The 22585-nt window shown below is 44.3% G+C and overlaps 1 long non-coding RNA gene across 9 annotated transcripts in view; it reads right to left on the bottom strand.

Moving 5' to 3' along the window:
- Positions 1–9335, bottom strand: part of LOC110741301 — a 37777-nt gene extending 28442 nt beyond the window's left edge. For 5 of the 9 annotated variants that reach the window (XR_002517299.2, XR_004177299.1, XR_002517301.2 and 2 more), the window contains exon 1: positions 459–1003. This is a non-coding gene — a long non-coding RNA (uncharacterized LOC110741301). Of the gene's footprint in view, positions 1–458; positions 1004–1107; positions 1340–4146; positions 4230–6733; positions 6909–9019 lie in introns of those variants that run through there. The other 4 variants (XR_002517304.2, XR_004177300.1, XR_002517303.2 and 1 more) reach the window with 4 other exon arrangements.
- Positions 9336–22585: the final 13250 nt, after the last annotated feature.

The raw sequence follows: 22585 nt of genomic DNA, 5'->3' as shown, positions 1-22585 counted from the left end.
TCAGGCACCGGTGAACTTGCAGGGTGACTGACTTCAGTTGTCTTTCTTCAGCAGGAAACCAAAAAACAGTGCTAAAAGAAGGTGACTGAGAATCAGAGAGACACACTAGCTGCTACTGCCCGCAGCTGGCTTTCTTGCACTTATTCCCCCATTTAATCGCCGGAGGGGAACTCACAGAGGGCGGCCGCTCACTGCAGGGACCACAGGACTAAGGCGCACAATCAGCTCAGTAGGGCAACAACCCACACTGAATTTTTTCAGTAAGACCCAGTTTCAAATACCTCCGTCAATAAAACCCAGCAATCAGACCACGTGTCCTGTTTCAATAACGAGAGTGAGGCTGCCACCACCATAGGCAGCAATAAAGGTGTGAGCTTGGGTCTGACTTTGCATGGGGGTGCCCCCGGCTCAGCAACCACTCTCCACCAAACAGCTCGCAGATCCCCTCCTCCACTCACCCTTTTCCCCCCGCAGGTGTTCTTTTTCTGAATAGCAACAACTGCCACACCCCTGGTGTGTTGTTTGTTCACTGGCGTTCCTCCATTTTACTCTGAAACACAAAAAAGCATCCAATAAATAATGGCTAAAAGAGTGAATCAGTGTAGGAATCTATTATCTATGTTTTTCCAGCCAAGCTTCTCATGAATAAGGCCCAGGATCAGAGTTATACAATTCTGTTTCTTCTCAGTGTCCTGTACCCAGTAGGTGTTTTAATAAACACGCACTGACAGATCAATTCCAGTGGATCCTAGGCCTGGATGAAAAGAAAGGAACAAAGGACAGGATCCCAGAGGGCAGGAGGTCCCACACTCAGTGATGCTGAGTGTTACAGAGAACCCGCCTGTCACCAGGATCCTGACGCTTAGGATGCTCGCTCAACACCCTGTGCCTGGACCTCGGCTTGCCTCAGCCCAGAGAATGCTGCCTTGCAGTCACGTTCCTCCCCCACCAACTTCCCTTTTCCTCGGATGCTCTGTTTACAGGCTTTCCCCACCCTACTCTCGGTGTGACCTGGTCGCCACGTGGTTTCTGACATTCCCACACGTAAGTCCACCAGACCCACTCGCTCTTGCCCCCAATTTAAAGACACGAAACCCTTGGTTTTACCTAGCAATCAGTCTAACCGCAGCTGACTTTCTTCAGGGGGCAATCTCTCGTACTGGGAAAGCACAATACATTTGAGGGTGGGATGGGAATAAGACTGGAGAAGGGTGGCAAAGACCCAATGATCTTACTTTTTTGTAATGTCTAACAATTGCAGGTGCCTTCATGCAAACCTGTTGCCCTTAGCAACCATCCTGAGGACTATAAGTTAATGTTTCCATTTCCATCCCACAAACGGAGCATGAAGGCACAGAAAGGTCAACCTTCACCGTATGTTTCTGGGGCACAGTCCTCCTGGCCCGGCTCCCACACACACAGTCCCTGTGCAATTCTGTGGGGTAGTCCCACCCAACCCGGGATTTGGGATCAGAGAGACCTGAGTCTACATTATGCCACTGCTAACCTTGAAAAATGGATTTAAACTCACTAAGCCTTGGTCTTTCTCATGTGAAAATTAGAAAAACAAAACATCTAGTTACGGAGTGTGTGCGATATTTAAATGAGGTAGCAGCAAACACAAAATGCCTGGTCTGCAGCTAGGCATTGCAGGTATTTGATAGGGCAAAAGTTAGCATGCAAAACTGTATTTTTTTTTCAGAATGCCAGGCACGATACCAGATTCAGCAAAGCTTGCGAAAATAATATTACTAGCCACCAAAAAGAATGAGAAAAGGGAGGACAAAAAAGGAGAAGAAAAAGAATTAAGGTAATTAGTCTATTTGCACCGAAATAATAATTGTAACAGTAAGTAAGCTAGCTGCTATTTGGATGGCTGAAACCACAATATGATGCCGTAATTGCTATAGTAGATACATACATACATATATATATATATATATATATATATGAGGCAGAGAGGAGGGGTGGAGGGCACTCTCTGTATAGGAAGACCTCACACAGTACCACCTGAAATAGGACTTTATGGATGAGTTAGACTCTGACAAGGAAGGAAATGTCAGGCAGAAGGCCTCACACACGGTAAGCCAACACCCCATGTCTGCAGGGGTGCTCAAGGTGGGGCCGCCCAGGGGAGTGTGGGAAAAGAGACTGGGAAGGTAGGAGGGGCCATACCATGAAGGGCTCGGTTTGCCTGACTGAGAAATGGGACTTTATCTCTGAGGCCTCAGAGGTTCCTGGTAGCAGGAGTGGGGAGACATGACCAGATTTGCTCCGGAAAGAACTATGGTGGCCGGGTGGGGGACACAGAGGAGGGGAAGTTGGAGCAAGGAGACGATTAGCAGTCACTCAAAAGAGGAAAGTCACACATGCATAGATGGTACCATCGGCAAAACAGTGCAATCTTCAGCGTCAAAGGTGAACCCCAGAATCACTAAAAACAAAATCCTAGGTTGGGTTCCCCGGCCTAGGCGACTCCTCCTCTGTGTGGGAGTCACCATGAACCCTATCTCTGCCTTCCAGCTGCCCTCCAATCCAAGATAAAGGTGAGTAATCCAAAGGAAAGAGCCCCGAAAACCAAAGGGAATATTTATTTTAAGTAGTTTGACGTCTGTAGGAAGGGGGAAAAAAAATCTACCAAGACCTGAATGGGGAGCCATGACATTCACAGAGCCCGGCCATTGTGTGAAGAGAAAAGTTCCTCAAGATTATGTTTGTCCAAGAAATCAGACAGTTTACGGTCCCCAAGTCAAAACACTCAAGGATTGGAAGCCAGAGTTTCCTGGGCTGAACCCAGTTACTAAATAAAATGGAAAGGAAAGAGCAATTAGATGCCATGAATTGTTGTTAAGCGGGTGGGGTTCGTTGCCAAGACTCGAATCCCGCAGATGCAACAGCAGAAACTGGGGCTTGTCAGGCCCCCGCCCCCGCCCCCGCCCTCCGCTCCACCGCCCACCCTGATCTGGCGTTGCTGGGGTCACTGTGACTGGATCTACTCACAGCTGCAAACACTCTCGTGCCCTGAGACCCCAGGGAGCTTGAGCCCAGCTGACTCATGTAAGCCAGCCAGATCAGTGCCAGCCCGCCCCAGAAATCAAGAGACCCTTCTCTTCTTGCTACTTGGGTGACGGTCTATACTGGTGTCCTGCAACAAATGACCACCAGAAGGAGCATGCCAGCCCTCCTTTATCCGTACTGGAGGTGTTGTGAGGGGTGGGGGATATTTTATCACCTATGAGAGAAGAGGATAAACCCAGAAAAACCATTCGTGTGAGGATAGTAGGGAGGAAAAGTGGAGGAGAGAGAAAGAATGACAGGGAGGCTGCCACGTCCTTCCAGAGCCTGCTCTCCTACTTCCTCATCTAGCTCTTTCCACACCTACCCGGAATGAGCTCAGGAGCTGAACTTGGTTGCCCACAGAGTTCTTATCAGGACCACACTGGCTGAAACACTGAGGGAAGGAATAGGGACAGTGATGAGGGAAGAGTGCTGCTTGACATCACCATGCCCCATTTGTGCGTCAAGTCACTGAATGTGACCTGTTTGCAGTAAGTTAGAATCCAGCTGCCGCCTGGGGAAGAAATACACCAGGCCCCTTTGGGCAGGTTGTGTGTGCTGGGGGTTGCTCAGTGACCCTGGTGATTGCTCAGATGTCTCCCACATGGTCACAGCCCGGTGGCCTTCAGAGAGGTATACACTCTGAATTAGGGTCACTGATGGAGTTGCAAGGTATTTGGGGCTTGAAGATTTGCCAAAGTGTAAGTCTTAAAGATCATATTTGTGGAGAGATCCTGAAATATCTCCACATTTGGGAGATACTTGTGTTTGAGGGTTACAGAGCAAAGATTCTCTTATCAGCACAGCCCTGGGTACAAGAGTGTCAAGTTTAGTTCAGCAGTCAAAGTCATGAGAAATTCAGAGGGAGGTGTGAAATGTCTTCTTAAAACTGAGAAGCAAAATCATTTCATAAACAAACAAAAAAGGAAAAACCCCAGCTAAAATCTGTAAACTATTAACTATATCTCTGCTTTTTTTTTTTTTTTTTAAGCATATGGAGAGCTTTTCAGTCAATAAGCTATAAAGTTTGTTTTGTTTTTTGTTTTTTGTAAGCCCATTTTAAAGAAAGCTCCATTTCTCATGACTGACCTTCTGAGAATAGAATGAGGTGTTTTCTGCAGTGGAGTCTGATTCTTTCATCGCTACCGAAGAGCGCTGAGCGATTACCCACACTGCATGGCAGAAAACAGAACGTACTGTTAGACCGCACTGATGCCATCAAAGTGTTTGTGGGGCGTAGAATTAATATTCGCCTTATGAGGGGTAGGCTGGGGGAGACAGTGGGTGTTGTTTTGCATCCCGCATCAGGACACCCTGTATTTAACACTTTGTGTCATTGAGGGTGGTCTCAGAACCCACGCACCCAGAACCAAGGTCGGCCATCAGCCACATGGAAAGGCGGCACCCCATCCCTTCCCCTTAGCGCTTCCTGACCCTTTTCCTTTTGCTTCCTACTCCTATTTTTCCCCCTCCTGCAAAGAAAAGAGTTCTAAACCAGATCACATTAAGACCTTAGGGAAGAAAGTAGCCATCCCCTTCTGAAGGTGTTTGCATTCTACAGAATGGAAGGATTCTGGTCAGGGCTACAGGACGTGAGTGGTGAGCATGAAACCAGGAAGGTTAAGATCAAAATGGGGGGCCCTGGGGGAGATTGGAGAGTCCTCCTGAGTGTACCTCACATTCCATCAGATAGGCCCTAACCATTTTGCCAAAGGGGGGATTTGAGGGGGATTTGAGGGCATCAGAGCAAAGATTCTCTTTTCAGCACAGCCCTGGGAAGTCCTGCAAAGGTGAAGACAGCCAGCCAATGAAGGATGAAGCTGAGTGAATTTCAGCTTCAGCCCCAGGTTCTGAGCAGCAAAATTTGAAGATCTGGTCATTTATAGACTCCCGGACTTAAATCGGAGGAGCCGGAACCTCAACATAGTGACTCCAGGAGCTAGGTGACATTGAAGTCACCTTACCCCTCCACATCCTGTAAAACGGGGATGATCACAAGAGAAAGTTGTGGGAGCTGAAAAGGGCTGATGCACTTGAAGGCTTCTTCACTCAGAGATGGTCAGAAGATATTTGCCAGATGATTTCCAGATGTGCCAGACTAGGGAGCACTCTCTTTTGAGCAGGATATTTCTCTCCCACACTTAGTGTATGCCTGAGAGGAGAGAGGGACGAAGAATGATCAGACTGTCCACCATTTGTGGACAAAGGGTCATCACAGGGCTCTGACAATTCTCCAAGAGCACGAGTTCCACACAGAGGCTGGCTTCACAGGCTGGCATTGGGGTTAGGCCAGAGGTCAGACAGTAGGTGTGGCAAGGCCCCAGGTGGGCTCAGGCTGACCATGGAGACAGGTGGGCTTTCCTGTTGAATGCTTCCAGCTAAACCACACCGTCTGGAACCTCAGATTTGGCAAATCAGCACAGGAAAGTTGGTCGCAATTATTTTCCAGGGCTTCCATGCTCTCTGATGTGTTAGATCCTTGTTAGCATTAACCAGAGTTATTAACATTTGTTTTATTCTGTCGGTGGAGAGACAGGTTTTAGAACATCTTCCCTGACAAGGTTAAGGCTGCAGGTTCTGACAATTATCTCCTGTCTCCAGAGTTTTTGTGTTTCAGTGTCTTCGGTGCTTTTTTGTTTTGTTCTATTTTAAGGTAATTTTATAGGTTTTTAAAAAATTTTTATTTTTATTTTTATTTTTTTAGTACAGGTATGTTGAGCACAGAAAAAAAAAATTGCAAGAACCTTGACTTCTGAAAAGTCCTCTCATTCTTGCAGGGGAGGAATTTTGTTTTTTAGTAACTGTTTTTTCATAAAGACAAAAGTCTTAGCAGTTTGGATTTCGGCCTTCGAGTTTTTCTTTTCATCGTGTGTAATTTCAGATTATACTGAAGTCCTTCCTCCTGGAACCTAGTGAATACAGCTCAATGGCGCCCCCTGAAGGCCAACATAGAGGGGTACAGTAAAAGAAGATAAAATGAGGAACCTCCAGCCCTCCCTCTCCGACCAGCCAAGACAAACCACCATCCAGGCCCAAAGGCAGGTCAGCTTGTAGCAAAACCCAATAATTGCATTCAAAACCCAGTTCTGACACCAACAAGCTATTTCTGCATGTTCCCACATAGTTGAGAAGAGATTGAGCTTTGGCATAAAACAGGTCAAGGGCCTTGGATTGAATTCCAGCACAGACAAGTTACCTAATCTCTCTAACTCACTTTCCTTTTCTGTATAATGTAGAATACAAAGTAATTTTTTTTATTGCTTACTATGTGGCAGGCTTTGTCCTAAGTGTTTAGCATGTGTTAGCCAATTTAGTCCTTGCTAAAACCCTCTAGTTTGTGTGCTGTTAGTACCCACTTTGTAGAAATCAGAAAACTAGGGCCTAGAGTGAGTCAGAAACCTTACAGCTGCTAACTGAAAAACACAGGGCTGAACCCATGTGGTGTGGTCCAGAGCCGGGACTCACCCCCACATGTCACACTGATGCCCATACTTACCAGGCGGGGTCACCGTGAGGACTAGAAAGAGAAATGTCAACCACGTAGCCCTGGACTGCCACAGAATAAATGCCCAACAAACAGTAGCCATAGTTATTCCCATTCTTGGTTGACCATGCTAATAAAAGCTACCATAGAGGCAGGGAATCAGTAAGAAGAGATGACTAAGAGGATGCTTACTGCGTGTAGGAAAATCAGTTAACGCTCATGGGACCGGCTTATTTCCCTTCGCATACTGTCCTTCAGGTCCATCCATATTGTCACATATGGCACGATTTTCGTTCTTTTTTTAAGGCCGAGTAATATTCCACTGTCTGTATCCACCACATTTTCTTTATTCACCCGTTGATGAACATTTAGGCTGTTTCCACATTTTAGCTCATATTGACAGTGCTGCAATGAACATGAGCATGTTAATGTTTCTCCAAGATCCTGATTTTAGTTCTTTTGGATAAATACCTACAAGTGGAGTGGCTGGATCCTATGGTAGTTCTATTTTTCTCTTTTTGAGGAACCTCCCTACCGTTTTCCATAGCGACTGTACCATTTTACATTCGCACCATCTGCACCAGAGTTTGAATTTCTCCACATCCTCACCAACACTTTTTATCTTTCATTCTTCTGATAACAGCCATCCTCACGAGTGTAAGGTGATATCTCATTATGGAGAAAAATTATATGAAAAGGAAGTATCAAATTAATGGGCAAGAAAACCAGTACATAGTTTGGACAGTTGGCATACCACTTAAAAATTATATATGAATCCAAAAAAGTAATTAACTCTTACTGTAAATTCTTAGTATTCTGACTGTTGACATTAACCTGTTAACAACAGGAGAAAAAGTTAATTTGGGAAGCACTTTCCAATTATATCTGTTACACATGCAAGGAGAAACAAATACAAGGAGAAACTCCTTTGCATACAATATTTTAAAGAAAAGGACAGGTGAGTTTTGGGATGCGAGGAGAGGGGCAAAACTGTCTTCTATGTGCAGAGGGATCTTGAAACATATCTTCCAACGGGAGACCAAATGGAGGGGGGGCATTGCTTTCAAGAAACTAAAGGTGCTGAGTGCCTCCCAGGATAGCAGTTAATGAGCACGAGCTGGGTTTTCAAGAAGTCTGAATCTACTCAACTAAGAAGTAGCTTCCTTCAACTGTAGCTGCCTTGAGAACTTGTGTCCTGCACCTACAGAGACCCCTTCTGCCCAAATGCTGGTGGTGCAATGCAGCTAACCGCTGCATCTCCCAAAAGATGCAGGGAAAGAGGCAGACACCCAAAGCCACCCTGGGTTTGGGCAGACCCCTCTAGTCTCTGACAAGTCCGGGCACTGCTCAGACCTTCACATGCACACCTAGGGCCCCTGCAATGTTCAGCAAACTCTTCCCAGGCTCCCGTGTGGCATCAGGCACTGTGCTGGGAGCTGCTGGGCACACGGATGAGCAGGTGGTGCCCCTTTTCCATGGGCCACTCAGAGCAGGCTGCAGGACAGCACTGAGAGTACATGCCTATAATGTGCGGCAGAGGGTCACACCGAGGACCCTTCCAGAGGGGAGTTATTTGAGCTGCTCTGGAGCAGTGCAGACAAGAGGGTACAGAGCACAGAGGCCTGGGGTGGGGACTCCCAGGGACCAGGAGAGGCATGAGGTGGGAAGTGGGGAGCCAGACTGGAAAGGGCCCTGTGAGTCCTCTGGGGGGTTTGTAGCTTGTCCTATTAGTCATGCGCAGGCTGTTTGGTTTTCAGAGAATGAGGGCCATTCACAAGGATGACTGGAGCTCCTGCGGGATGTGCACACCTGGCCTGAGGTTGGGATGACACAGAAGGAGTCACAGGGCCGGGCCCTCCCGCAGAGCTAGTTTTCTGTTTGAGTGTCATTTATCACCTCTTTCCAGAGGACGAGATGATGGCTTAACGACCAAAGGGGCTGGCTATGGAGGCCTCTCTTAATTTCTAACTGAGAGCCCATAATCACCACAAGAAAAGCCTCCCCCACCCAGGACTTCTGGGGAGACCAGAGTCCAACTCAGAGGTGGTTTATAACAAAACAGGGGTGGAGAAGGTTAAAAAAAAAGGAGGTTAGAAAAAAGGCATTACTACATTCTCCTTCACAGCACATAAGGTTTTTAAGGTAGGTAAATCACATCAGCCCAGCCACACTCAGTGACCTTTGTGATGGAAGACGTGACTGCTGGGCCAGTAAAGAAGTCGCAAGGGTCCCAGGCCTGACCTTTAGCATTTCTGTGATTTTTAAATATCCATAAAACAAGGGTCCGTATGAGACCCAATGGAATCAGAGGCCCAAGTCCCAGCTTATTTGGGGCTGGGCCACAGCAGGCTCTGGCAAGTCTCTGGTCCTGCAATAACCCCTGGGGGCTTCCCTGGGCTCTGGGCCTTGCCTCCTGTGCTCTGGGCAGCCTGGGTCCATGAGAGAAGAGTGAAAGTCTATTTGGCAAAAAGAACCAACCAGAGGGTTGCTCTGCTTGTCTAGAAAGCGGCACCATTGTCCTGAAAACCTCTGCCTCCAGTCCCCGGGGATAACCCGAAACCTGGAACATCACTGATGTCAGCCTCGTGAACACCCTGTCTTCTCCCACAAGCTCAGTGGAGGAAAGCAGATGGCCTCAAAACTCCTGTTACCATGCAGGGGCTCCAAGTCAGGTCGCGGGCTGCCTCCCTGGGTCCCCACCCCTGCTGCGTCATAATGCTGACTGCCCAGTGACAGCTCTGTTTCCGGGAAGGAGCAGAAAATGAGGCTCCCTGATGTCCTGAAGGGGTCTAGCCTCAAAGGTTCTTGCCAGGCTGGGAACAGGTAGAGTGGCCACTTATTAGGAGTTAAGAGGCCAGAATAGGTGCAGAACAGTGTAAAAAAAAAGTGTGTCAGTAGCCAAGTAGACACATGGAAAAGACAATTCCTGATAGACTCACTTTTTTTCATGAAATGGGAATTAGAAGAGCCGTTAGAACAGGGGCTGAAATAGTAAAAGAAAGTCTGAAGTGAGGGGGTAGAGGTGTGAACTAGGTAGTAAGGGTCATGCAAGAAAAAGCTGACCTAGAACAAGTGAAAGAGTTGATGAGAAGTTCTGAATTCTAGCTGAGTTAAAAGACCATGAATTTTAGTTGTAAAGTTGTAGTTGTTAAAAAACTACAGTTATTTTTTTTTTAAGTCAGCATGGTTGTGTGATTTGTTTTATCCCTATTCTGCTTCTCTAGGTGTAAGATCAAAAGCAATGACTTGTAGCACTGAGCCAGGCTTGGGAGTTCATTGGATGTGTATGAAATTTATTCAGTTGACAAATATTTATTGGTTTTGCAATGCACTACTCTGAATATGCAGGGTGAAAAACAGCAATACAAACTCTGCCCTTATAAGCCATAAAATCCAGTGAAGAATGATCATGACCCAAGAAAGCCAAGGGTAATGTTGATGGGAGTGTGGTCCAGATGATCAACCATAGGGGAGACAAGAAGGAAGCAGGGAGACCAAGGGATCAGAGGTATCTGTGAGATCAAAGACCGGTCTTACTTATAAGAAAACTAAAAGAGTAAGAGACCAGTCTAAGACTAGAACATCAACTTTCCTATGGGAAGCAGTGATGCCAAGATCCAGGTCAGGATTCTGGGGCTGGAAAGCAGAAGAGAGGAGACGCAGGTCATTGGAGCAGGAGGTCAAGACTGGGAAGCCAGGCTGGTAGAACAGGCCCTGTGCTAGATCTAAAACAGGAGTTAAGGTAGAGAAGCAGATTTTAAGACAGGTCCAAACTCTCAGCTAATGAGGAAACACAACCTGAAATTTGGTTCACTGGGGAGTATGGGCCATGATGGAAGATGAACTTTTATTAAGAAAAAAAAATTGAACATCTGGAGGGAGTGCTGGGTACTGAGAAAATATTCCACTCCAGGATCCAGTGCATGTAAATCCGAAAATGAGTATCCTCCCACGAGAAAGTGCATTTCCATTAAAATATTTGAGTGGAGAGAGTGGTATATTACACAGGACTTTCCAGAGAAACAGAACCAATAGGACAGAGAGAGAGAGAGAGAGAGAGAGAGAAAGAGAGAGAGAGCATTAGTCTAGCCTCATACTGCTAATAAAGACATACCAGAGTCTGGGTAATTTATAAAGAAAAAGAAGTTTAATGGACTCACAGATCCATGTGGTTGGGGAGGCCTCATAATCATGGTGGAAGGCAAAGGAGGAACAAAGGCATGTCTTCCATGGTGGCAGGCAAGAGAATGTGTGTGGGGAAACTGCCTTTTATAAAACCATCAGATCTCATGAGACTTACTCACTATTACGAGAACAGCATGGGAAAAGCCTGCCCCCATTATTCAACTGTCTCCATCAGGTCCCTTCCATGACACATGGGGATTATGGGAACAACAATTCAAGATGAGATTTGGGTGGGGACACAGCCAAACTATGTCACAGAGGGAGATTAATTTTAAGAAATTGGCTCCTGCGATTGTAGGGGCTGGCCTGAGGCTGGAGACCTAAGAGAGACACAGAGTTGTTGCAGTTTGAGTCTGAAGGTGGTCTGGAGACAGAAGTTCTTCTTACTCTGGAGACTGCAGTCTTTTTTATTGAGGCCAGGCCTTCTGCTGGTTGCACAAGGCCCCCCCAAACACATCATGGAGGGTTATATGCTTTACTCAAAGTCTACTGATTTAAATTCTAAAATCTACAAAAGTCCTTCACAGCAACATCTAAAGTTTAACCAAACACCCATGCACTATGGCCTGACCAAGTTAACATACAAAATTCACCGTCACAAGTGGTCTTTGTAATGGTAGAGGATGATGAAAAAGGCTTGACTGTAGATTCCTAAAACTGCAATGGCAACAGTTGGGGAAGAAAAAAAAAGAGGGAGCGGAGCCACAGGTGAAGCAAGGAGAAGCAAGAGGTTAAGAGGACAATAGAGAAAGGGAAATCAGAGGTGGGTGGGGAGAAGGGGTGCCCTGTGTGCAGTGACCAAGCGTTGGCAGCATAAGCAGTATGGCTGAATGTAGTCAACTGCAAATACCTGACCTTTGGTACAAGGTATTTTGGTGCCCAACCTGAGCTAGGATTTAAGACAGAATTTGAACTGGCCTCTAGGAAACAAAAGGGCTGCCATGGCTCCCCCTGTGATTCCCCGCCTTCTCCACATCCTCTGTCTCCTGGAGTCTATTCTAGATGCTCCATCTCCCTGTTGGGAGCAGTGGTGAGAGGCTAGGGCTGGAGTTCAGCAAGTTAGGTGCTGAGGGCATGAAATACAGAAGAAACTCACTCTCAGTGCTGTGCAAGGTCAGATCACACTACCTGCTGCCCTGCAAAATGGCCATGATAGGTGTGTCAGGGCTCCCTGCTGCACAGAGAAGAAAACAAACATGCCACCCAATCTTGGAACTCACAGGCGAATGCTGACAATATTTTAGTAACAGGCATAAAAGACAACTGCACAGTTATAGGTTGGTTGGTTTGTTTTTTCCCAAGGTGGCAGATTAGAGGCTTTTAGAATGCCTCAGCCACTTGGAAATAGCAAAAGAGAACATAAAGATGAACTCTGTGAGCTTCAATTCCAAAAGGAAATTGGGAATGTACCAGAATCATGGACACCCCAGATCTCAAAGAGGAGAACAGCAGCAAACAGCCCCTGTGACAGCATCCAGCTGATAAAAGTGAGTGAAGCCCCATACATGAGAGAGGCGGAAAGCCTTCATCTGTGGCTCATCCTTCCCCTGGGGATCGGAGCAACTGAGGCCAAGAGATTGCACTTTGCTTCTCCTAAGCCCTGGAGTTAATTTGGGGAGATGCATGGAGATCCAGAGAGGTAAAGACACCAAGAAAAGCTGTAGACATTTTCTTAGACTTGGGACTTAGAGCAGGATGCCATTTTTAATCTGGGTGCATACTAAGTCAGCCATTCCTTGGCAACCCAGCAGTCTGGCTGTGCAGGCATTGCAGTCTCAGGCCAGAGATTGGAGTACCTGCTCTGGAGCAGAGTAGGAGCCTCCACAGCCAGAACTGTGGAAGGCACCTCAGCAGTAGGTGCTGGAATTGTGCTCTCCCTCATTGCAAGCCTGGGGTGGGAGGAGAGCTACAGCTGCAGTTTCTGCTGGGTGGTGAGACTTGTAGTCACAGCCAGCTTGGAGACCTGAAACTGATCTGTGTGTGCCATTGCTGGGCCCTCTACCCTGCTCTCCTGAGATCATAGTGCAGTGGGGCCCTTTCTACTCCATGCCCAGGCAGATCTCCAGGCATTAGGAGCACTCATTCTCTTGGTTCAGCAGCCTGAGCTGCTCCACCATTCCTGGACATCAGATCTTGGTGCAATGGGGCTCTCTGCTCCTCGCCCAGGCAGGTCTCCAGATATTCAGAGTACCTGCTCGCTTCATTCGGCAGCCTAAGTTGCCCCACCCTTACTAGACATTGATTGTGGTAAAGCAAGACTCTGCTCTATGCCCAGGTAGACCTCCAGGCGTTCAGGGCACCTGCTTGCTTGGTCCAGCAGCCTGAGATGCCCCACCTCTCCTGTTCAGAGATCTTGTTTCGGGGGTACTCTCTCTGCTTCAGGCCCAGGCAGTTTCAGGCATTTGGAGTATTGCTCACCTGGATCAACACCCTAACCAGTCCTATCATTCCTGTGCATAGATCCTGGTGCAAGGAGGCCCTCTTTGCTTCATGTCCAGGCAGATCTCCAGGCATCTGGAGCTCTCACTCTCCTGGATTAGCTTAGGCTACTACACACCCCCACCCCCATGCAGAGAACTTGGAGCCAAGGAGGTTTTCCAGCTCCACGCCTAGACACACCTCTGGGTGCCTGGTGGCTAACCACTGGATTCTCCCTTGACACTGGTGCTTACGCCTGCCATTAGGGGAACTGCAGGAGGACCTGCCTGGTCCAGCCCTGTACTTTGTGGCTCCTGCCCCTTCAAGGCTGAGCAGGGACCTCAGACCACTGGACATTTCACAAATCAGCCCATTGCCTGAGGCAACAGAGAGCTTCTGCCAGTAAACAAGGATCAAATATATACCCAACCACATTGCCCACAGGTGGCTCATACCTATAAATGCTACCTATAGGCTTGTAGGATGAGCTGCACAGCCCAATATAAAACCTGCTGAAAGAAGTGCATATGACTATAGAAGCAAAGTCAAAAGATTCTACCCAGAATTCTCTATAGTCACGCCTCCTAGGAATTGGGGGAAAGAGAAAGGGAAAGAAAAAAAAAAAGAAAAATCATAACAGTATAGGATGAGAAAGAAAAAGAAAAATCCTACCTGCATGAAAATAATTATAAAAATTAGAAGTACCAGCATCTCCAAATGAGAAGAAACCCCAGTGCAAGAATTCTGGCACCATGAAAAATCCGAACATAGTGACCACATCAAAGGATTGCACTACCTCTCCAGCAATGGTACCTAACCAAAATGGAAACTCAGAAATACCAGACAAAGAATTCAAAGCATAGATTGCAGGAAGCTCATTGATATCCAAGAGAAGGTTGTAAATCGACGCAAAGAAACTTCTAAAAACAATTCAGGAAATAAGAGATAAAATCTTAAAAAGAAATCAATCAGAGCTTCTAAAACTAAAATATCTCACTTGAGGAATTTCAAAATACAACTGAAAGCTTTATCAATAGACTGGACCAAGCAGAAGAAAATTTCAGAGCCTGAAGACTGGTTTTTTGAACTAACTGAATCTGACAAAAATTAAGAAAAAAATATTTTTGAAAGGTGAGTAAAGTCTTTGAGAATTATGGGATTATGTAAAGCGACCAAATATACAAATTATTGACATTCCTGAGAGAGAAGGAGAAAAAGCAAACGACCTGAAAAATATATTTGAGGGAAAAATTCAAAAAAGTTTCCCTAATCTTGCTAGAGAGGCACACATCCAGATATAAGAACTCTAGGTACCTGCAAGATACTATATAAAATGAACATCACCAAGGCATATAGAACAGAAGATCACCAAGAACAGTCATCAGACTGTCCAAGATCAATGCTAAAGAAAAAATCTTAAAGACAGTAGAGAAAAAGAGCAGATCATGTACAAAGGGAATCCCATCAGGCTAACAGTGGACTTTTCAGCAGAAATTTTACAAACCAAGAGAGACTGAGGGCCTATGTTCAGCATTCTTAAAGAAAAGAAATTCCAACTAAGAATTCATATCCCACCAAACTAAGCTTCACAAGTGAAGGAGAAATAAAATCTTTTCCAGAAAATCAAATGCTAAGGGAATTTGATCTCACTAGATCAGTGTTACAAGAAATCCTTAAGGGAGTTCTAAACACAGAAACAAAAGAATGATACCTGCTATCACAAAACACAATTAAATTACGTGCCACAGGATATATAAAAGCCAAAACCATTGAGGCACAAGACAGGCGTGGCAATAGCTTCACAATGGGATCAAAACATCAAATATCCAGTATTAACCATAGATGTAAATAGTCCTAAACTCCCCATAAAATACAGATGTCTTCAAGACCAATCTTCTCACGTGGCAAGCACCCATAGCCTCAAGGTAAAGGACTGGAGAAAGATCTACTATGCAAATGGAAGAAAAAAGCAGAAGTCATCATTGTTACGTCAAATAAAATTCAACCAGAAGACTTAACTATTCCAAATATATATATACACCCAACATTGGCACCCCCAGTCCATAAAACAAATATTTCTAGATCTACAGAAAGACTTACCATGCAATAACAGTGGGGGACTGCAACACCCCTACTGACAGTGATGAACCCAGACCACTGGGCCAAAAGCTGCGAAATTCTGGACTTAGAGCTGCGACACTTGACCAGTTGGACCTAATAAACATCTACAGAGTATTCCACCTATCAACCACAGAACCAAGACTGACCACCATTGAGATAATACCAACCATGCTCTCATACCACAGTGGAATGAAAATAGAAATCAACACCAAGAAGATCTCTCAAAACCATGTAATTACATGGAAATTAAACAAATTATTGCCTAGACTGACTTTTTGGGTAAACTATATGATCGAGCCAGGGGAAATCAAACAAATCTTTGAAATAAATGAAAACGGAGACACAACATATCACAATCTCTGAGATACAGCAAAAATAGTGTTAAGAGGAAAGTTTATAGTGCTAAATGCCTACTTCAAAAAGTCAGAAAGGTCTCAATGATCTAACATAACACTTAGAGGAACTAGAAGAACAAGAAAGACTAACCTCAAAGCTAGCAAAGGAGAAGAAAATAAATAAATCAGAGTGGAACTGAATGAAAGTGAGACCCAAAAATCCATACAAAGAATCAACAAGACCCAAAGTTGGTTTTTTGAAAGGATAAACAAAATCACTAGAATGACAGCTAGAATAATAAAGAAAAAGAGAGAGATGATCCAAATAAGAACAATCAGATATGACAAAGGTGACGGCCTAGCCAATCCCTGAACGCCCAAAGATCCTCAAGAGCTATTGGTACCTCTACTTTTTTATTTACTTAGTAGATCTTTCTCCAGTCCTTTACTTTGAGCCTATGGGTGTCATTATGTATAAGATTGGTCTCTTGAAGACATCTGTGGCTTTTAAGTGTGGAGTTTAGACCATTTACATTCATGGTTAATATTGATGATGTTTTGATCCTATTGTGAAGTTGTCAGCTATTTGCTTCCTTCAAAGTTTCTATAAATTGTTTTAACATAGGGTCTGCAGGCTATGTATGGTGTGTTTTTGTGATAGCAGATATCATTCCTTTGTTTCTGTGTTTAGAACTCCCTTAAGGATCTCTTGTAATGCTGATCTAGTGGTATCAAATTCCCTCAGCATTTGATTTTCTGGAAAAGATTTTATGCCTCTATACACACAAACTAGAAAATCTAGAGAAAATTGATACATTTCTGGGAGCACACAATCTCCCATGATTGAATCAGGAAGAAATTAAAACACTGAACAGACTAATATTGAGGTCCAAAATTAAATCAATAATTTTAAAAACCTACCAACCAAAAACAGTGCCCCAGATCAGATGGATTCACAGTTAAATTCTACCAGACATACAAAGAGAGCTGTTATCAATTCTACTGAAACTATTTCAAAAAATCAAGAGAGACTCCTCTCTAACTCATTCTACGAAGCTTGCAACCCCCTGATACCAAAACTTGGCAAAGACAGAATGTGAAAAGAGAACTACAGGCCAGTATCCCTCATGAGCATACAAGCAAGTACTTAATACAAGCAACAAAATACTGGCAAACCAAATTCAACAGCACATCAAAAAGTTAATTCACCATGACCAAGTAGGCTTCATTCGCAGATGCAAGGTTGGTTCAACAAACGCAAATCAATAAATGTGATTCACCACATAAATAGAATTAAAAAAAAAAAAACATATGGTCATCTCAATAGACACAGAAAAAGCTTTCAATGAAGTTAAACACTTCTTAATGATAAAAACCATCAAGAAACTAGGCATTGAAGGAACATACCTCAAAATAATAAGAGCCATCTATGACAAGCCCATAGCCAACATTATACTGAATGGGCAAAGGCTGTAAGTATTCCCCTTGAGAACTGGAATAAGACAAGGATGCCCACTCTCACCACTCCTATTCAATGAAGTACTGGAAGTGCTAGCCAAAGCAATCAGAAAAGAGGAAGAAATAAAAGGCATCCACATAGGAAAAGAAGAAGTCAAACTGCCTCTTTTCATGAATAATCTGATTCTATATCTTGAAAACCCTAACTCCACTTAAAAGGTCCTGGATCTCATAAATGGCTTCAGCAAAGTTTCAGGATACAAAGTCAATGCATAAAAATCAGTAGCACTTCTATATACCAAAAACATTCAATCTAGGAGCCAAATCAAGAATACAATCCCATTTACAATAGCCACAAAAAATACCTAACATTATATCTAACCAAGGAAGTAAAAGATCTCTACAAGGAGAACTACAAAACACTGCTAAAAGAAATCATAGAAAACACAACTAAATTGAAAGATATTTTATGCTCATTGACTGGAAGAATCAATACCATGAATATCATCATACTACCCACTACCAATGCCATTCTTTACAGTATTGGAAATAACTATTCGAAAATTCATAGGGAAACAAAAAAGAGCCTGAGTGGCCAAAGCAATCCTAAGCAAGAAGAACAAAGTTGGAGGCATCACATTACCCAACTTCAAACTATATTATAAGGCTACAGTAAACAAAACAGCCTGGTACTGGTACAAACATAGACACATAGACCAACGGAACAGAGTAAAGAACCTAGAAATAAAGCCACACACCTACAGCCATCTAATCTTGGACAAAGTTGACAAAAATAAGCAATGGGGAAAGGATGCCCAATTCAATAAATGGTGCCAGGATAGCTGGCTAGTCATATACAGAGGAATGAAACTGTACCCCTACCTGTCACCATATACCAAAATTAACTCAAGACAGATTAAAGATTTAAATGTATGATGTCAAAGTGTAAGAATCCTAGAAGAAAACCTAGGAAACATCTTTCAGGACATGAGCCTTGGGAAATGATTTATGACTGTCCTCAAAAGCAATTACAACAAAAACAAAAATTGACAAGTGGTACCTAAATAAACTAAAGAGCTTCTGCACAACAAAAGAAACTATCAACTTCTGCACAACAAAAGAAACTACAAACAACCTATAGATCAAGAGAAAATACTTGCAAGCTATGTATCCAACAAAGGTCTAATATCCAGAATCTAGAAAGAAGTTTTTAACAATTGAACAAGCAAACACCAAATAATCCCATTAAAAAATGGGCAAAAGACATGAACAGATATTTCTCAAAAGAAGATATGCAAGTGGTCAACAAATATACAAAAAAAAACTCATCATCACTAATCATCAGAGAAATGCAAATTAAAACTACAATGAGATACCATCTCACACCAGTCATAATGACTATTAAAAAGTCAAAAAGCAACAGTTGCTGGTGGGGCTGTGAAGAAAAGAAACACTCATACACTGCTGGTGGGAATGTAAGTTACTTCAGCCACTTTGGAAAGCAGTTTAGATATTTCTCAAATAACTTAAAACAGAACGACTATTTGACCCAGCAATTGCACTATTGGGTACATACCCCTCCACCCCCCCAAAAAAACAAATTATTCTACCAGAAAGACACATGCACTCATGTGTTCACCACAGTGCTATTCACAATAGCAAAGTCATGGAATCAACCTAGGTGCCCATCAACAGTAGACTGGATAAAGAAAATGTATATATACACCATGGAATACTACCTACTCATGAAAAAGAATAAAATCATGTCCTTTGCAGCAATGGGGATACAGCTGAAGGCCATTATCCTAAGCAAATTATCACAGGAACAGAAAATCAAATACCACGTGTTCTCACTTATAAGTGGGCGCTAAACATCGGATACTTGTGGACATAAAGATGGCAACAATAGACAGTGGGGGCTACCAGAGAAGGGAGGGAGGGAGAGGTCAAGGGTTGAAAAACTCACTGTTGCGTACTCTGCTTACTACCTGGGTGACAGAATCATTTGTACTCCAACCTCAGCATCACCCAATAGGTCCAGGCAACAAACCTGCACGTGTACCCCCTGAATCTAAAAATAAAAGTTGAAAAAAAGACCATTGTACCAATTTTAAAACAATAAATAGAATTAGCATCATACAAACATATTCTACTTGTGCCAGGAGCCGAGTTCAGAATCCAGTACATTCCTGTTCATTTTTCACTGTCCACAAATGATCTGCACTGTGAGAGCCTGAACTCCCATCAGCTTGGGCTCTAGAATTTACACTGTCACCAAACTCAAGCATTTATGGACTGCCTACCATGTGCCAAACATCATAATACATCTTGGGTCCATCTTTCTGGGTTTTCTGTTTAGCAGATTGGCCCTGGGGCAGCCTACTGGCCCTCCTCTACAGGCCTAGACTACAGAAAAGCAACGGCTCGCCTCCGACCACTCCAGGAGTCACCGCCCAGTGGTCAGGCACTCTGACTGCAATGTCCAGTCCCTCCACCACCCAACCACAGGGGAAAGTGTGTCATTCTCCGAGTCCTCTAGGCCACATCTAAGCTGCTATGCCTTACATTCCCTCTCTCTCCACCTGTTTCCATAAATTAGAAGCCACTGAAATGTAAAAGTAAATAAATAACAAAGCTCAGCGAGGACTAAGAAGCTGAGAGGGCCACTGAATGCCCCAGCACTCTGCCTTCCTGCCTATCCGAGAGGCCGCAGGCAGCCAGGGGCTCTCACTCCTGGGGCGCCAAAAGCAACAGGAGCCACTGACCAGAATTCCGTTTGCTTTTTCCCCTCCCCTTCTCTCTGGATGATTTTTCCATTCCCTCCTCGCCAGGGCTGCTCTGGAGGACCCAAGGGAAGCCAGGCCAGCTTGCTAACTCAGGAAAATGGCACATGTGAGCCATTTTCCACATGCTTCATGTGGGCTCAAGAAAGGCCAGCTGGGGTTCTCTTGTAAGAAGTCTGATTTTTTTTAAGGGCAGTGATAAAAAGAGACACAGATTAGTCCCTGCACCCCCTCCTATGTCCCCTTCCTGGTCCCTAGCACTGACCACTGGCCAGGGAGATTCTGTAAGCCTCCTTTTCTTCCCACTGTCTTACAAAGGATGAATCCCAAGGAGGCCAAGATGGGTCCAGGCAGTCCACGCAGAAGGGAGACTTCTACAGATTGCACTTAATTTAATCATTGTCAAAAGCCTAGCAGGAAAAAACAAGGAAATAAAACCTGAATTACTGGATTTTGGTTTTAATTACTATGCTGAATATGCATCTTCTATTTGTCATATTTTCACTTTGATCTCTGTGTTGACACAGCCACAGTCTGGACCGAGGGGGTTCTGAACAAGCTTCCCATTCTCTCAAAACGCCCAGCTTTAAAGGAAGTCCAGAAGTCCCTTAGGACTTGCTTACCTCCTCAGTACTCTTGGCTTTCACATCCTCCTTTTCATTTCTTCATCCTTCAATTTTATGACATGCATTTATGAGAAAATTATGAGTACTTTTGATCTGATTTCCACACAATGGAGATGTTTTCTGAGTTTCATCCTGGGCTCTCTGCTTTAACCCAATGGCTCCCCGCCCTAGACCAGTAGCTGGACCCCTAAGCGCCGCACACAGAGGCCCTATGCCATTTATCTAGCACACGCAGGCGAGCTACTTTCCCCTCCCGGACTATACCACGCCGTCATCCAGCTTTGGCTGGAATCCCTAGCCCACCATGTTCACTTGAAAAATCTCGATTCACCCTTCAAACTCCTGCCCAAATGTCCTGTGAAACTGTCACCAGGAAGGGTTTGATGTGTCCTCAACTCTCGTAATGCTTTTTACCGTACATTGTGATTCTGTTTGTTCAGTCCTTCCAACTGCATTGAGCTCCTTCTGGGCAAGATCCATACATGTTCATCTGTGAATACTCAGAATGTAGAAATAGCATTGCTTGGCTGTGATAGGCACTCACACTCCTTCTTGTTAAATAAATAGGTGAATAGATGGAGAAAGAGAGAAAGAAGGAAGGAGGGAGGGAAGAGAAAGGAAGAGAAGGCCAAGGAAGGGAAGGGAAGGGAGATAACTGGAGTTCTGGTGCACAGCTTTCTTTATATAAGATTATAAAGGTCATCTTTCTGTACCCACCACCTCTTTGCTGATGTCTTTTGTTCCATTTCCACATGTTCAAAGCTCACGTCAAAAGAAAACCTCCACTGTCAGTATTCCATCAGCCTCTCTCCCTCAGATAATATTGCTCTTTTCTTCAAATCCCTTAGCTCCTTTAAAATTACAGGTCCTAGGTCTCATGCCTTCATGACTCTTGAAGGGAGAGGGTGTGAGGGGGATGGAAGAGAAGCGAATTCACACTGTAGTACTGCTGACTATTATCCCCTCTCTTTTAACATTTGAAATTTCAGCAAAGTTTTTATTGCCTTAACCCTAATGAGTGAGAGTTATAAGATGTGGATTCCTCTGTCAGGGGATATATTTTGCAGGGCGAAAGGGAGATTCTGGACCTCTTTAATTACCCATGGATTTTATACTGTTTGTATGATCACACCAAATAACTGCTTTATCCAAAACTAAAGTAGACCCATGAGGGTCCCTGCTTAATAGAGGCCCTTAAAGTCTCCGAAATCTTTATTTGGAATCCACAGAGGAAGTCTGAGGATTTGGGGCAAGTGGGGAATGGAGCAGAGAGATAAGGAAAAAGAAGGAAGGAAGCAAGAAAAGAAAGGGGGGAAAAAGAAATCCTTTGGGAGTGTTCAGTGCAATTTGACTCCTCTCTTGCACATGCTTAATCCATGAATCGAAAGTCTTTACAGGATCTGTCAGTGCTCATGGAAACAGGAAACTTGCAGGGAAGTCTCTAAAAAGGAAGACATGTTTCAGAAGATAAATTAACACTCTGTAAGCCCAAAGATGGTCCTTGGTTGGGCATGAGCTAAGACAAAAGGAACACTAAAGGATTCTTAGAACATAGAGTGTGGCAGACAACACGAACGGGCACTCTGGAGGCTGTGGTTGCTTCTGCCGCCACAAAGAGGAACACCGAGACAGTTGTCTAGATGAATAAGCCCCCTTTCCTGCCCTGACTGCTATTTCTTTAAATATCTAACATTTCAGACAGACAATACCTACTGTCATTATAACCTAAATGAATCTCAACGCCTCACTTCCCTCTATAAGCATACAGTCTTTATCACAGTTTTCACTCCACTCTGCTAAGAAATAATCTCTGACTACCCAAGACTGGGGCAGGGAGCCCCCCTAACTGCTCCCACAGCTCCCAGGATTACGTTACAAAATAAACTGCCCCGTAATCACCTGATTACTTGTCTGAAATCCCATACTCTATATACCCAGATAGAGCAGAGACTAGGCCTTCTTTACTCTGATATCCGTAGCTAAGTACAATGCATGACACATGATAGACATTCTCTTGCCATCTATCAACCAGGCATAAGGCAGACATTCAATTAATATTTATTGAATGGAATCAAATAGTGACCCCACTTAATAACAAGAGTAAATACAGATATAGTG

This window comes from Papio anubis, chromosome 12, assembly GCF_008728515.1.
Source record: "Papio anubis isolate 15944 chromosome 12, Panubis1.0, whole genome shotgun sequence".
Taxonomy (NCBI): domain Eukaryota; kingdom Metazoa; phylum Chordata; class Mammalia; order Primates; family Cercopithecidae; genus Papio; species Papio anubis.
This window is presented reverse-complemented; position numbering and strand designations above follow the sequence as displayed.